This window comes from Hippocampus guttulatus, chromosome 19 (genome assembly GCF_054856545.1).
Source record: "Hippocampus guttulatus isolate MCC_2025c chromosome 19, RoL_Hgut_1.0, whole genome shotgun sequence".
NCBI lineage: Eukaryota > Metazoa > Chordata > Actinopteri > Syngnathiformes > Syngnathidae > Hippocampus > Hippocampus guttulatus.
In genome coordinates, this window is record NC_141279.1 from 12946831 (window position 1) to 12963978 (window position 17148).

General features: G+C 46.0%; 1 pseudogene; it reads left to right on the top strand.

Moving 5' to 3' along the window:
* The first annotated feature begins 1173 nt into the window (after positions 1-1173).
* Positions 1174-16628, top strand: LOC147190368 (stAR-related lipid transfer protein 13-like; annotated as a pseudogene).
* Positions 16629-17148: the final 520 nt, after the last annotated feature.

Sequence of the window (17148 nt, forward strand, 5' to 3'; positions counted from 1 at the left end):
TTTCAGCAGACTTGGACAGATGCAGTCCTCGCCATTTACTTTCTGCTGTATTTGAAACTAGTCAAAGTCCTACCTGCAACCTGTAGTTTCGACCATGAGGGGGAATATCACTGTTTTGCTTGTTTTTGAAAATCTACAAAGAATTACAAAATAAAAATAAAATAGAACATCAGGTCCTTAAAAAGTGCTTAGGTTAACATATCAAAAACAGTAAGAACAATTTTCTGCGCAATACAAGTACTCAACACTGAACTTGCTTCAGATAATAAACAATAAATAAAACAGTCGTTGAAATAATTCCATAAATATTCAAATATGTACTGTGTAAATCAAAGGAAGTCAACAAAGGACATAAATTAAAAACTAATTTTAAGCAGTGGTACATTTCATGAGTCATTTATTAGGACATCTTGACGTTAAGCTCTTTTTTTCACCATCTAAATCAATAATATTTATTTTTTTCCCACCGAAGACTCTGTTGTCAAACTGAAGGTCCGGGGGCCAGATCCGGCCCGCCACATCATTTTATGTGGCCCGCGAAAGCAAATTATGTGTGTCAACTTCCATGATCCTTGCTAAAATCTGAACTGAAATATCAAATTGTCATTTGTAATAAATAATGGGAAATAATAAATAAAATAAAAAATAAATAAAATAAATAAATAATTGAGAATTTGTAACAATTTTGTTACCCTACTCACTCAAAGAATAATTGAACAAACTATTGTCGTTGATTTAACTGATTTCAAAACTGGTGATCCATCCGTTTGCTGTGTAAAAGTAATAACATATAAACATTTATGTAGTTTCACTGTTGTAACGGCCCTCCGAGGGAAGACGTAACCCCAAATTTGTAAATTTCCCCATTGCGGGACAAATAAAGGATATCTTAAATTGGCCCGTGACAAAATGAGTTTGACACCCCCAAAATATCCATTTGGTAGAAAAAAATCTCTCATGCAAATCATCACCAGATCGGATTTGGAATTTTGGAGCAGAAACATCTTGTACAAATTGTATGAATGAAATACAGAGAGAACTAAATCTAAAACGAAGGAAAGTCATAAGAACAAAATAAATCCAAAGTATCAAACAAAAACTATAGCTGAAGCTAAAAACTAACAGTGACTAAAACATGACCAAAACATGACAGAACAAACAATGACAGGAACAATGACCCGAAACCAGGTGGTCGTGCCGGGAGTCCTTTTATACAACTAATGACACAATGACCAACAGGTGTGCAGCTGCAGGTGGAGCCCTACAGTGCCACCTGTTGGTCACAAACAGAACCATGACAGAACAATGACAAAACATCCCCCGCTGAGGTCGGCAACTGCGGCAACGACTTTGACGACGACTGCGCAGACGTTTCCAGGATGAACGTGAGCCCCATTCGTGATCCCACACCTCCACGAGCACGGACAGCCAGCAAATGAAGCAGCAAATATCTGGAAGACATGGAGCTCCCCTTGCAGGGCAAGAGGCCCAATGCAGAGAGGACCTGGGAAAGAGGCCCGATGCACAGAGGACCCAGTTCCGCTCACATGAAAACCTCCTCATTCATGTCGCCAAAGACCACAAGCCAGAAACCTTTTTTTCAACCATTTCGACCAGTCGTCTGTCCCTTCCCCCAACCACCAACTGCAACCAGTCTCACTGAGGACTTCTTCTCCTCCCCCTCCTCTTTCGACCAGCTCTCATCTACCCAGTCTGTCACCTGGTTCCTGCCTGTCCGTCACAACAGAGCAGGTGAGGAACCAACTGAGGAAGATGAATGTGAGGAAGGCAGCAGGTCCAGACAAGATCAGTTTCCGGCTCCTCAGGACCTGCTCTGACCAGCTGTGTGACATTGTCCAGCACATGTTCAACCTGAGCCTGAAGCTGGGCAGAGCTCCACAGCTGTGGAAAACTTCGTGCCTGGTCCCAGTGCCCAAGACCCCCCAGGAGCTGAACAGCTACAGACCGGTGGCGCTGACGTCTCATCTGATGAAGACGCTGGAGAGACTCGTCCTCGCCCACCTTCGACCGCTGGTGAGCCCGGCACTGGACCCGCTGCAGTTTGCCTATCAGCCTGGCATCGGCGTGGAAGACGCCATTATCTACCTCCTCCACTCAGTGCTGTCACACTTGGAGAAGGCTGGGAGCACTGTGAGAATCATGTTCTTTGATTTCTCCAGTGCCTTCAACACCATCCAGCCCAACTTACTGGGTGGCAAACTGCAGAACGCCGGAGTGGACCACCATCTCACAGCATGGATCATAGACTACCTCACAAATCGGCCGCAGTACGTGAGGTTGCAGAGCTGTGAGTCGGACAGGCTTCTCTGCAGCACTGGAGCGCCGCAGGGGACTGTTCTGGCTCCATTCCTGTTCATCCTCTACACCTCGGACTTCAGACACGGCACTCCAAACTGCCACCTTCAGAAGTTCTCAGATGACTCTGCGATTGTTGGCCTCATTACAGAGGGGGACGATCGGGAGTACAGGGGACTGACGAAGGACTTTGTGGACTGGTGCCAGCAGAATCTCCTCCAGATCAACCCTAGGAAAACTAAGGAGTTGGTTGTGGATTTCTGCAGCAAACAGTCCTCACCAGCACCGATGAACATCCAGGGTATGGACATAGAGAGGGTGACCTCCTACAAGTACCTAGGTGTTCTTCTGAACAACAAACTGGACTGGTCTAGAAACACGGACACCCTGATTAGGAAGGGACAGAGCCGACTCTTCCTACTCAGGAAACTGAGGTCTTTTGGGGTTCGGGGGTCGCTCCTTAAGACTTTCTATAACTCGGTGGTGGCCTCGGCCATCCATTATGGCATTGTCTGCTGGTCAGGCAGCATCTCAGCCCGGGACAGAAAGAGACTGGAGCGACTGGTCAGGAAGGCCAGTTCTGTCCTGGGCTGCTCCCTTGACACTCTGGAGGAGGTGGGCAACAGAAGGATGCTAACTAAGCTAAAGGCTATGATGGGCAGTCACTCCCACCCTCTCCAGCCTGCCCTGACAGCACTAGGTAGCTCCTTCAGCCAGAGACTGTTACACCCGCGCTGCAAGAAGGAGAGATACAGACGCTCGTTCGTACCGACTGCTGTCAGGCTGCTGAATGAAAATAACAACAATAATAATAATAATAATTACATGATGTGAAAAACAATTGTGAATAGCACTGCGATTTATCCCTGTTGTATTTATATTGCACTTAATTGAACGGTGTTTGTTTGTTTTTTCTTCTTTCTTCTTTCTACCCACATTCTTGCTGCTGGAGGCTGTAAATTTCCCCAGTGTGGGACAAATAAAGGATATCTTATCTTATCTTTCCCAAAGTGCTGTCCATCGAGAGCCTGGCGCCTGGGAGAAGCTCCGCTGACCTCAATGTCTCACGCCCATCCAAAAGCAAGAACCTGGACAACAACTGGTCTTGCCGTCCACTGTCTAAGCCCCCGTGCCCAAAAGCTCAGAGGGGCAGCCGGGTGAGCGCATACGACAATGTCCTCGTTCCCACCTATAAGCCAGCACAGGAGACATCCTCGACTTGGAGAAAGAGGACAACCTGTTCCCGCACTTGGATGACATTATTCAGCATATCAGTGGCCTGCATCAGATCGTGGTTCACTGGAGCCGCGGCGTACTTGCGGACAGCGAGGATGGTGAAGATGGTGAGGGCAGAACCACACCCGTCTCCCAGAATTATACAGACACCATCGGGACCAGTCGGGACAAAAGGGATTCTCCGGTGTTGGGGCCTCCTTGACAAGACCGCGGTAATAAATACATCTAGACGAGGGGTGCCAAACTTATTTGCATTGCAGGGCAGATCATAGCACAGTCAGACCTCGGTTTTTGAACGTCTCGGTTCTCGACCAATTTGATTTTCGACCAAATATTTCGAGGTTTTTATGCCTCGGATGATGAACAAATTTCAGTTCTCGAACAAACTGAGCGCACTTGAATGCACCATTTGACTCCTCTCGCCTTCCTTACACGAGGAAGTGACGCTTCCTCGGGTAGACAAGGAAGTGACGCCTCCTCGTGTTGCTTTCTATTGTGAGCAGACGTGTTCAAAAAACATTTTTATTTTAAAAAGAGCGTGGTTTCGGTTTTCAAACAATTCGGTTTTTGAACAGCCTTCTGGAACGAATTATGGACGAAAACCGAGGTTTAACTGTAGAATCAAGGTCATTTTTCCATTTCCATCCATTATCTGAGCCGCTTACCCTTTGCAGGGTGCACTGGCCCAGTTTCGGGACGTCTCACCATCTCAACCAGTCGTTTTCGTCACTTCACATTAGCAGCCAGTCAGCCATGCAGCTCAGCCTGCTGCACAAGTTCTCCTTGCTAGGCCTCACTGCCAGGATGGAGAAATACTCCATGTCCAACAAGCATGGATATCTCTTTCGATGTAATATTTAGAGCTGGAGCTGGTGTCTCTTGATCGAAATTGAAGAGCACGGGAGGCATTGGTTGGTTGAGAACCTCCCTGAAGTGTTCCAGCCATCTTGCTTCTTGCTCCTCGTCGCTTAGAAGTGTCCTGCCATCCTTGCTCCTGATTGGCACGCTAGAGCTGCTCCTGGAGTTGGTTAGCTCCCGCACGATCTTGTATAGGGTCGTCGTGTTGTTGTTCTCGGCTGCTTCCTGTGCCTCTCTTGCTTTCTCTTCTAGCCACTGTCTTTTATCCTTCCTGCAACTCTTCTTCACTGCCCTGTCCAAGCGCCTGTACTCCTCGTCTTCCATCCTCCAGCTCCGGAGCCTCCTCTTTTGTTCTCTTTTTATCTTGGCCACTTTCCTTTCATCAATCAACTTCCAGGTGTTGTCTGTTATCCATCTCTCTTTGTTGGTACCCCTCTTTGTGCCGATAACTGCTTCTGCAGAGAGATATCCGAAGAGATATCCGAGACTGAGGTTGCCAGAGCAATCAAGGGCCTTAAGAACAACAAGGCACCGGGACTCGATGAGGTAGCTGCCGAGATGTTGAAACACGGCCAAGACGCTGTTGTGGAGAGCCTTACCCACCTGTTCAACCTGATTTGGCATGCTGAAGAGGTTCCTGCTGACTGGAGACGTGGGGTCATTGTCACGCTTCCTAAGAAGGGAAACCTCGCAGACTGCAATAACTGGCGGGGCATTACACTGCTGTCAATCCCCAGCAAGGTATTCTGCAGTGTCCTGCTACATCGCCTTAAAGATGAAGTGGATAACATCTTGAGGGAAGAGCAAGCCGGTTTCAGGAAAGGAAGGTCTTGCGCCGAACAGATCTTTACCCTTCGAAACATCATAGAGCAGTGCCAAGAACTTCAGACACCACTCATGATCAACTATATCGATTTCAAGAAAGCCTTCGACAGCATCCACCGGGAGTCACTGTGGCAGATCGTCCAGCTGTATGGTGTACCCCTCAAGTACATCAACATCTTCAGGTCATTGTACCACAACTCAACCTGTTGTGTCAAAACCAACAGTGGCACAACTGATGATTTTGACATTGTCACTGGTGTAAGACAGGGTTGCATTCTGTCACCCCTACTCTTCATCATCATAATTGACTTTGTGATGAGGAAGTCCATCACAGGGGAAGAAGTTGGTATCAAGTGGGGAGGGAGCAGACTAGCTGACCTGGAATTTGCAGATGATTTGGCTCTGTTAAGTCACACCCAGCCCGCACTCCAGGAGTTGACCAACAATCTGCATGAGCACGGAGTTAAGGTCGGTTTACGAATTAGCCAGGAAAAGACCAAGGCCATGGCCGTCGGACAGCACCAACACCTTCAACCACTCACTCTACACCAACATGACATAGAGTACATTGACAGCTTCACATATCTTGGGAGTAACATCTCAAATACAGGTGGTGTGGAGAAAGACGTCAACAGTAGACTTGGTAAAGCTGCGGGAGTGTTCCAACGCCTCCGCAACATCTGGTCATCGAAAGCCATCACTACGACCACCAAGCTACGCCTCTATATGTCAGTGGTTATCCCAACAGCGATTTACGCCTGTGAGACATGGATGAAGACAGCCAACATAACCAACAAGTTAGATGTCTTTCATCGGCGTTGCCTGAGATCCATCCTGAGGATCTCATGGAGAGACCACATCACCAACGAGGAGGTGATGAAGAGGGCAGGAGTGGCTGAACTGTCAGACATTGTCTCTGAAAGGAGAAGGAAAATGATCGGCCACGTACTCCGGCTGCCAAGAGAGAGACCGGCAAGTGTGGCCATGGACTGGATGCCAGAGGGTGGAAAGAGGAAGAGAGGTAGGCCAAAGAAGACGTGGAGACAGACTGCCAAAGAAGACCTCAGTGAGATGGGTGTCAGCTGGCATGGAGCAAGAAAGGTCGCCAGTGACCGGAACAAATGGAGGAGGCTCGTCGCCCAATGTTCCAAATAGGAGCGGGCGGAACTAACTAACTAACTAACAACAAGCATGGTTGGACCTGGTGGGCAAAAGAGCGTCTGCTCGCTACTGACTTGCCTTTTGCGGCCCATTTTCGGATCAATTGTTTCAGGTCCACCCAACCTGTTTTTGCATTTTTAATTCAGCCCTAAAAGCCAGTTTCGTTTTGCAGCATGGCAAGCACAGAAAGGCAGCCATTTTGTTTTGAAGTGGCCATTATTTGTCATGGGTCCCTCAGAAACAAATTCTTTGAATGTTGATTGCGATCAACATTTTCCTTGTGTGTAAAAACATCACAATTGAAGACTCATCCTGTTTCCTTGCAGGTCTGTACCAAAATTCACGAAGCGCATAAAGCAGGGGTGTCCAAAGTCGGTCCTCAAGGGCCGCTGTCCTGCCTGTTTTCCAGCTCTCTAAGGAGCAACACACCTGATTCAATTAATCAGGATCATTCTTATGTTACTTCAGTGCTGGCTGATGAGCTGATCGTCTCAATCTGGTGTGTTGCAGCTGGGAGAGCTGGAAAACAGGCAGAACAGTGGCCCTCCAGGCCCGGAGTTGGACATGCCTGGCATAAAGTCTCCCGACTCCAAGGACAAGCGCGTGTTTGGGCTCCTGCTCCTCATGCACATCCGACGTTGCGGCTTCCCGCTGCCCCTTTGCCTTCAGCAGGCTCTTGCCCACCTCACGCGCCATAGTCTGGACCAAGTACTTTTGCGGCAAGCAGATCTTAACAATAAAAATAAAACACAAGATTTTGCCACAAAAGACAACATTTGACCAATTATGGAGTTCTCAAGGAACGCTTTACTGTCTTCTCATCTTGTACGGGTTTCCCTCCCGGTGGGCCTGTTCCGCAAGTATAGTGCAAAGTCTTGCATCCAAGCACTGCGTCATCGGTGTGATACCTCTCTGGATGGCATGGACTACATGGAGCAGTCGGCCTAGGATGTGGCCGACATGGTCAAGCAGTTCTTCCGGGACTTTCTGGAGCCCCTACTGAACAACAAACTGGGAGAAACCTTCTTTCACATCTACCAGTGTAGGTCGCCAGGCCTTCTGATAAAATACCTTTGTGGATTTTCAGATGGTCCATGCTGAGAGTCCAGGGATTATTATTATTACCATAACGTCTCGATATTTTGTCGACTCACACCCCAGACGTACCCAAGGAGCAGTATATGCAGGCCATGCGGGCAGCCATCTTGTTGATGGCGGACGAAAACCGCCAGGCGTTGCAGATGCTGCTCTATTTCCTGCGCGATGTGGCTGTACAGGTTGACGAAAACCAGATGACGGCCGCCAAACTCGCCGTCTGCCTGGCGCCGTCCCTCTTCCACCTCAGCCGAACAAAGAGCAACACGCTCTTGCCAAGGGACGTCGTTGCTGTGCAGTCCAATACGCAATATTTATAATATACTGCAGCAACAAAAAGTATTGGGTGTAGGACTTGTTCAGCATACTCCAGGTGGATTGTTGATCATGAACTGATTGATGTTCACTGTTGTCCTTCAGATGACGGTGAAGGTCCATCCAGAGAAAGTATGGCAGTGGCCGACCAGATCAGAAGGACTTGAACGAGATCTTGTCTGCGACTCAAGGCCTGGCTCACGTGATCACAGAGTGTCCACGCCTTCTTCAGGTTTTTTTTTTATTTGTTTGTTCATTTATTTATTTGTTTCGTTATTTATTAATTATTATTATTATTATTATTTGCATTTCTGATTCTATTCATAACTGGAAAGTGAGAACCACTTTAAGTATTCTCAATGCTCATTGACTGCCACACAGCATGAGATTAACCCCCAATTTTGTTGTAAAAAAATTCATGTTAATGAAGGCCTTTTCACCAGTCAATCAATGGGATCTTTTCGGACAGAGTCACAATATAGTACAGTCATCGCAACAAAAACAATTCCTGTGCCTCACATGCCAAAACCCGGGTTTGAACCTAGTACCTTTAGATCTTCAGTCTAACACTCACCCAACTGAGATATTTCAGGCTCTTGAGGTGTTAACTTCGGCCTTTTCACCAGTCGATTAATGGGATCTTAGCCAAAATCACACCAGCAAGTCAAAGGACACAGCGTCATACAGGAATCGCAACAAAGAAATGAATTCTGTGCCTCACATGCCAAAACCCGGGTTTGAAACAGGGACCGTTAGATCTTCAGTCAAACGCTCTCCCAACAGAGCTATTTCGGCCGCTTGTGGAGTATCCTCAGGCCTTTTCACAAGTCAGTTAATGGGATCATATCAGCCGAAATCTCATCAGTGAGTCACAGGACACATCGGAGTACGATAATCGCAACAAAGAAACAATTCCTGTTCCTCACATGACGAAACCTGGGTTTGAACCAGAAACCTTTAGATCTTCAGTCTAACACTCGCCCAACTGAGCTATTTCGACCTCTTGTGGAGTATCGTCAGCCCTTTTCACCAATAAATTCATGGGATCTTATCAGCAAAAATCACGACGGCGAGTCACAGGACACATCAAAGTAAAGTAATCGCAACAAAGAAATGAATTCAAGAAATTTTATCTGTGCTGTATGTTGCATATACAGTTTTTATATTTTTTTTCAATTTGTTCTTGAGTTGATTTCTGGTTCTTATATGCCTAAACCCCGGGTTGAACCAGGGACCTTTAGATTTTCAGTACAATGCTCCCCCAACTGAGCTATTTTGGCCTCTTACGGAGTTTCTTCAGCCTTTTTCACCAGTCAATTAAAGGGATCTTATCGGCCGAAAAGCAGCAGCGAGTCACAGGACACATCGCCGAACAGTCATCGCATCAAAGAAATAAATTCTGTGGTTTATTTTCCGAAACCCAGGATCAAACCAAGGACCTTTAGATCTTTTGTCTAACGCTCTCCCAACTGAGCTATATCGTCCTCTTCTGGCAATAAAGTTGTACTTGTCTGCCTTACATGCCGATACCCAGGGTTGAACCAGTGACCTTCAGATCTTCAGTCAAACGCTCTCCAAACTGAGCTTATTTCGGCCTCTCGTGGTTTTAAATAAGCCCTTTTCACCAGTCAATTGGGATCTTGTCGCCCAAAATCATAACAGCGTGTCACATGACACATCGTAGTACAGTAATCGCAACAAAGAAATGAATTCTGTGCCTTCCATGCTGAATCCCGGGGTTGGACCAGGGACACTTAGATCTTCAGTCTAATGTTCTCCCAACTGAGCTTTTTCAGCCCCTTATAGATTGAACTAGGCCCTCTTAACCAGTCAATTAATGGGATCTTATCGGCCAAAATCACAACAGTGAGTCAAAGGACACATTGTAGTCCGGGAATTGCATGAAAAAAAAAGTTTCTGTGCCTTACATGCCGAAAAGCAGGCCTCTTCTGGTATTAACTAAGCCCTTTTCACCAGTCTATTAATGGGATCTCATCGGCCAAAATCACAGCGAGTCAGAGGACACATCGTAATACAGTAATCGCAACAATGAAATGAATTCTGTGCCTTACATGCCGAAACAAAGGGTTGAAGCAGGGACCTTTAGATCTTCAGACTCATGCTCTCACAACTGAGGTATTTGGGCCTCTTTGGCTTTAACCAAGCCCTTTTCACCAGTCAATCAATGGGATCTTATCGGTCAAAATCACAACCGAGTTACAAGACACATTGTCTACGTTCGGAGCGAATGCTGGCGGATTTTTGGACGCCGCTACTCCCCGTGATTTTTTGATTTTTAAGTCAATTTTTAAGTCAATTTTTTGATCTTTTAAAGTCGACATATTTTTGTCGACCTGCTTTTATGGTCACTGAGTGAACAACGATCAATCCACACTCGATCGGTCGAACTGTCATTACCTGTCATCGAGTGTTGAGTTGCTGTCGAGTTGCGGCTAGCGGCTAGCTTACCTGCTACCTGTCGCTGCTTCCCGACTTCATTACTCCAGTCCAGCTATGTCGATCAGCTGTGAGTGGCTTGCTTTCTGCTGGTTCGTCCTGTCTGTTCTCCACCACCCATTGGAAGCGCTTCACCAGTATGCTGCCACTGAGCTCAAACTCTATTTTAATCCACACGGTCCACCACCGCCTGCTCTGCTCCAACACCCGGACATCCTTTACGTGCCCCGGCGAAGGTGCACTCACCGGGGCTCACGTCGAAACTATCAATACGACAACTCCAGCTCCATCAGGTCGTTCTGGTCCACCGCTCGCAGCCCACGGAAGAACACCGGATGCCCTGCGGATGCCTCTGTGTTGACACGCGTCCCGAGGTCGGATAGCATCGCGGTCGCTCGCAGCTGCACTGCTGTCAACGTCGGCCTACTGAACATCCGCTCCCTTACGAGCAAGGGCCAGTTCGTCCACGACCTCCTGACAGACCGTGAGTTTGACATTCTGTGTCTGACTGAGACCTGGCAGCAACCAAATGATTATGGTACTCTTAATGAAGCTACTCCACCGGGCTTTGCTTATCATGCTGTGCCTCGCACGACTGGGAGGGGAGGTGGCCTCGCGATGATTCTGCGCGAGGATTGGAAATTTTCACCCGTGTGCCTGCTTTTTTATCTTTTGAAGCTACAGTTATACAGTTCTCTGGATCAACTCCCACACTGATTGCCACTATTTACCGTCCACCAAAACCAAACAAGAACTTTATCACTGACATTACTACACCCCTCACTCATCTGTATACACTATCACCAAATGTGATTCTCTTAGGAGATTTTAATATACACATAGACAATATCAATAACTCACTCACCAAAGACTTTACCTCCTGTCTGGACAGTTTTGGTTTTCAACAGTTTGTCAACTTTCCCACACATAGTAAAGGACATATTCTGGACTTGATCTGCTGTATAGGATTATCACCAACAAACTGTAAAACCGATCTCCTCCCATACACAGATCATCTATTGCTTTCATTCAATGTTAACCTATCCTTTGTCAAATCCAACCCACAACACATTATACATTTCCGTAAAATCAAGGACATTAACCCGGACAATTTAGAATCACTTATCAACAACCTCCCCAGTACTGATTGTCTTTCTACAACAGATGAGTTTTTGACACACTACAATACAAACCTCCATAACATTCTCAATACCTTGGCCCCACTCAAAACCCGAACTGTCTCCTTCAACCAAACAGCACCCTGGTTTACACCTACCCTCAGACAACTTAAATCAAAAGGCCGTCAACTTGAAAGATTATACAGAAAAACTGGTCTCACTATTCATAAAGAAATGTACACTACCCACTTCCTCCATTACAAGGACTCAATATCCAAAGCCAAATCAATCTTCTACTCTGGTTTAATCAGTTCCAATGAAGGTAACCCCAGATCACTCTTTTCACTCATTTCTAAACTCACCAAACCTGCTGACACTCTTCCCTCACATCTCCATTCCACTGATTTTTGTAATACTCTGGCCTCATTTTTTACATCCAAAATCCAACTTATCCACCAGCAGCTCACCCCTTCATCTGCTCCCAACCCTCCTTCTCCATTCTCCCCGGTTCCTACACACCTGTTCTCTGCATTCAAGTCCAAATCCTCTACTTGTCAACTTGACCCTCTCCCTACTGTTCTAGTCAAAGCTTCTATCCCGGCCCTCTCCCCTCTCATCACTAACATTATTCAAACTTCCCTCTCTACTGGCATTGTACACTCCCATCTCAAAACTGCTGCTGTCACTCCCATACTGAAGAAACCTGGCTCTGATCCCTCCGACTTGAATAACTTTCGTCCCATATCAAACCTCCCGTTCATCTCCAAACTTCTAGAAAAAACAGTAGCTGCTCAAATTCACACCCATCTTTCCTCCAATAACCTCTACGAACAATTTCAATCTGGCTTCCGTCCCCTCCATAGTACCGAAACTGCCCTCCTCAAAATATGCAATGACCTTCTTCTCTCTGTTGACTCCGGTTCACTCGCCATCCTCCTCCTGCTTGACCTCAGTGCAGCCTTTGACACCATTTCTCACTCCATCCTCCTCGACAGACTCTCCTCCATTGGCATCACCAGCATCCCCCTCTCCTGGTTCCGCTCCTATCTTTCTGACCGCACCCAGTTTATCCAGCTCAAATGTTTTAGATCTCACCCCTTTCCCCTCACTTCAGGTGTTCCTCAGGGTTCTGTCCTTGGCCCCTTGCTGTTTCTAATCTATCTTCTCCCCCTTGGTAATATCTTCAGGAAACATCACATTCACTTTCACTGCTACGCGGATGACACCCAGCTCTACATCTCTACCAAACCTAATACCATACTCCCACCATCCTCCCTAACCAACTGCCTGCAGGAATTAAAATCTTGGTTCACCTCAAACTTCCTCAAATTGAATAGCAATAAAACTGAACTCCTCCTCATTGGCACCAAATCCACCCTAAACAAAATAAACAATTTCTCCATTCCCTTTGACAGCTCTTCCATCTCCCCCTCCCCTCAGGTCAAGAGTCTGGGTGTCATCCTTGATAGCACCCTCTCCTTCACCTCACATATCAACCACATCACTCGTTCTGCATATTATCATCTTAGAAACATCCACCGGCTCCACTCTTCTCTCACTCCTCAGTCCACTGCTATACTTGTTCATACCCTCGTCACCTCGCGACTCGATTACTGTAATTCCCTCCTGCTCGGTCTCCCTCAAAAAACCCTCCATAAGCTTCGGCTGGTCCAAAATTCAGCCGCCCGCATTATCATACTCACACCATACATAAACCATATTACACCTGTCCTCCAACATCTCCACTGGCTCCCCATTTTACACCGCATTCAATATAAAATCCTGCTCCTCACATTCAAATCCATCCATAACCTAGCCCCTCCATACCTATCTGACCTCATCCATATTCCTACACCTGTCCGCTCTCTTCGTTCTTCCTCCTCTCTCCTCCTCTCTGTCCCCCCTGCTCACCTCGTCACCATGGGAAACAGAGCCTTCAGTCGCTCTGCTCCCCAGCTCTGGAACACACTCCCCGCTGACCTTCGTAATACAGACTCATTAACACATTTCAAATCCAGCCTCAAAGACACATCTGTTTAGACAAGCCTACTCACTCGGACCATAAAGCCATTATTTTTATTTATTTATTTATTTATTTGTATTTTTTCTTATTTTATTTGATGCTGTTTTTAACATTGTGTTTGTGATTTTAACTGCTTGTTGTAAGGTGTCCTTGAGTTTCTAGAAAGGCGCCCACAAATAAAATGTATTATTATTATTATTATTGTCTTACAGTAATCGCATCAAAGAAATGAATTCTGTGCCTTACATGCCGAAACCCGGCATCGAGCCAGGGACCTTTAGATCTCCAGTCGAATGCTCTCCCAACGGAGCTTTTTCAGCCTCATTTGAGGTTAACTAAGGCTTTTTCACCAGTCAATTAATGGGATCTTATTCACTGCCCTGTGTCAACCGTCGAGACCTTCAAGTTCCTGGGAATCAGTCTCCCAGGACATGAAGTGGGAAGTCAACACCATCTCCATCCTGAAAAGGGTCCAGCCCTACCCACTCTTGAGGACTTGCACACTGCAAGAATCAAGACAAGGGCACGGAAAATCCTCCTGGATCCCCCGCACCCTGCCCACCACCTTTTCCAGCTACTCCCCTCAGGCAGGCGCTACAGATCCATGCGCACCAAATCCAGTAGACACTTAAACAGCTTCTTCCCTCTAGCCATTAACTCCCTAAACAGTCACTGACGTAGTCACTCTTCTTGTACTGCAAATACTGCTACTGGTCACTCTAAAATGGTTCAATGATTTTCTGCACCAACTGTACAAACTGTCATCGTATTGTATTCTACCACTGTTCACTTTAGCTCTGCTTGATACTGTGCACATTGTCTCACAGTTGTCACTGGGTGGTACCACCGCACTACGGTTCACTTACATTTCGAAATGTCCTTGCATACCTATTTGTCATGTCCTTGTTTACGATGATACTAATGCAGCGTGTTATACCGGAGACAAATTCCTTGTGTGTTCTACATACTTGGCCAATAAAGATGACTCTGATTCTGATTCTGACCAAAACGACAACAGCAAGTCAAAGGACAAGACACATCATCGTACAGTAATCGCAACAAAGAATCAATTCCTGTGCCTCACATGCCAAAGCCTAGGTTTGAAGCAGGGACCTTTGGATCTTCAGTCTAATGCTCTTCCAACGGAGCTACTTCAGCCTCTTGCGGAGTTTCTTCAGCCCTTTTCACCAGTCAATTAATGAGATCTTATCAGCCAAAATAAGATCAGCGAGTCACAGGACACATCGTAGTACAGTAATTGCAATAAAGAAATGAATTCAAGAAATTTCATCTGTGCTGTACGTTGCATATACAGCACATTTGACAATAAAGTTGTTCTTGAGTTGATTTCTGCGTCTCACATGGACCCAGGGTTGAACCAGGGACCGTTAGGTCTGCAGCCAAACACTCTCCCAACTGAGCTATATTTGCCTCTGTTGGAATTGACGAAGCCCTTTTCACCAGTCAATTAATGGGATCTTATCGGGCAAAATCACAGCAGGTCAGAGGACACATCGTGGAACAGATTGATATAAAAATGATTTATTAGATATAAACACATAACGGGGTAGGACTAGATAAGTTTTTTACTTCTTCCTACTCCCTTGAACATAATAACTGTGTTGAATGAAGACTGATTTCTTTCTTTTTACTATTTTATCTACCTTATTTTCTGTCAAATTATTACTGTATATGTTTTATGTTTAAAAACAACAACAAACAGTAATCGCAAGAAATAAATGAATTCTGTGCCTTACATGCCGAAACCTGGGGTTGAACGAGGGACCTTTAGATGCTCAGTCAAACGCTCTCCCAACTGAGGTATTTCAGCCTCTTGTGGCTTTCACTAAGCCCCTTTTCACGAGTCAATTTATGGGATCTTATCAGCCAAAATCACAACAGCGAGTGACAGGACACATCGTCGTACAGTAATCGCAGAAAAGATATGAATTCTGTGCCTTACATGCCAAAACCCGGGGTTGCACCAGTGACCTTTATATCTTTAGTCTAACCCTCTCCTAACTGAGCTCTTTCAGCCTCTCGTGGTTTTAAATAAGCCCTTTTCACCAGTCAATTAATGGGATCGTATTGGCCAAAATCACAACAGCGAGTCACATGACACATCGTAGTACAGTTGAGTAATCACAACAACTGTAATGCTGAAACCCGGGGTTGAACCAGTGACCTTTAGGTCTTCAGGTTCATGCTCTCCTTCTTGTGGCTTTAACTAAGCCATTTTAAACAGTCAATTAATGGGATCTTATTGGCCAAAATAACAACAGCGAGTCACAGGAGACATCGTCGTACAGTAATTGCAACAAAGAAATGAATTTGGTGCCTTCCATGCCAAAACCCGGGGTTGAACCCGGGACTTTTAGATTTTCAGGCTAACACTCTCCCAAATGAGGTATTTCGGCCTCATTTGAAGTTAGCTCAGGCCTTTTCACCAATCAATTAATAGGATCTTGTCAACCAAAATGACTACAGCAAGTCAAAGAACATATCGTAGTACAGCAATTGCATGAAAGAAACAATTTCTGTGCCTTAAATGCCCAAACGCGGGTTGCACCAGTGATTTTGAGTGTAACGCTCTCCCAAGTTAGCTATTTCAGCCTGTTGTTTGTTGGATGTAGGCCTTTTCACCAGTCGATTCGTGGGAAGTTATCAGTAAAATGACAACAGTGAGTCACAAGACGCATCGTCGTGCAGTCATCAGAACAACAAAATAATCTCTGTGCCTTACATGCAGGGTTGAACCACAGACCTTAATAGTTTGAGTGTAACACTCTCCTACCTGAGCTATTTCTGTCTGTTGATGGGTGGGCTCAGGATGGTCCACAGTTGGTCAAAAGACACAGTTACGAGCCCATAATGGTCCTCTCACAGTTCCCTGAGGAGATGGTCATCCAATCCTGTAACTCTTACATGGAAGCTGAGCTTGCAGCGCCTCCTCTGGGTGAGCTGGGTAAGATACGCCAGTCTGACATAGAGGAAGTGGACGAAGAAGACAAGGAGATCGATGAAGGATCCAACCATGCTTACGTGGAGAAGCTGATCCACAACCTGCTGAAGGAGACCAAAGACAAAAGCAAATGTAGATGTGTCGACCGGCAAGAGACCACATGGAACTGGCCTACAAAAAGGTTCTCACTTCATCCATACTTGTGGCGCACACTGGACTAGAAAGTGTGCTGTTGATGCAAACGAATCACAGCTTTCAATGAAAAATGATCAACATCAATCGACAAAGGACTTGTGTGGAGGAAACACACATATGTGTGTGTTTAATACTGAAACCCAGGAGCAAACCATGTTTTCCCAGCTGATTGATTTCAGCCTGAGCCAGGTTCTGTGGTCACAGTGATGCTTCCCGTCATGTCCTGGCATTCTGACCCAATTAAAGGCTGGTGTGCACTGGTGTGAGTGTCGGTGGATCATGACGACGGACCGCGGACGGCGGTGCAGGATGTGAAATAGTACAGGGTTCAACATTGACGGTGTACCAATGGACCTGGACCACGATGCATTGTGTTGGGCCACCCTGGGCATTCCAGATGTTGGCTTGGTAGGTCCAGAACAAATTTTCATAATTTTCATAAATATGTTGAAACTGAAGAATTCTTGCTTTTAAACAAAATACTGTATGATCTGAAAATTGTTGTGGAGTTGTGAGCAGTTAGGTGAGGCAAGAGAACAGTGTGAAAAACAAATTGCCTTAATGTCGGATCCTATACTATTTCACGG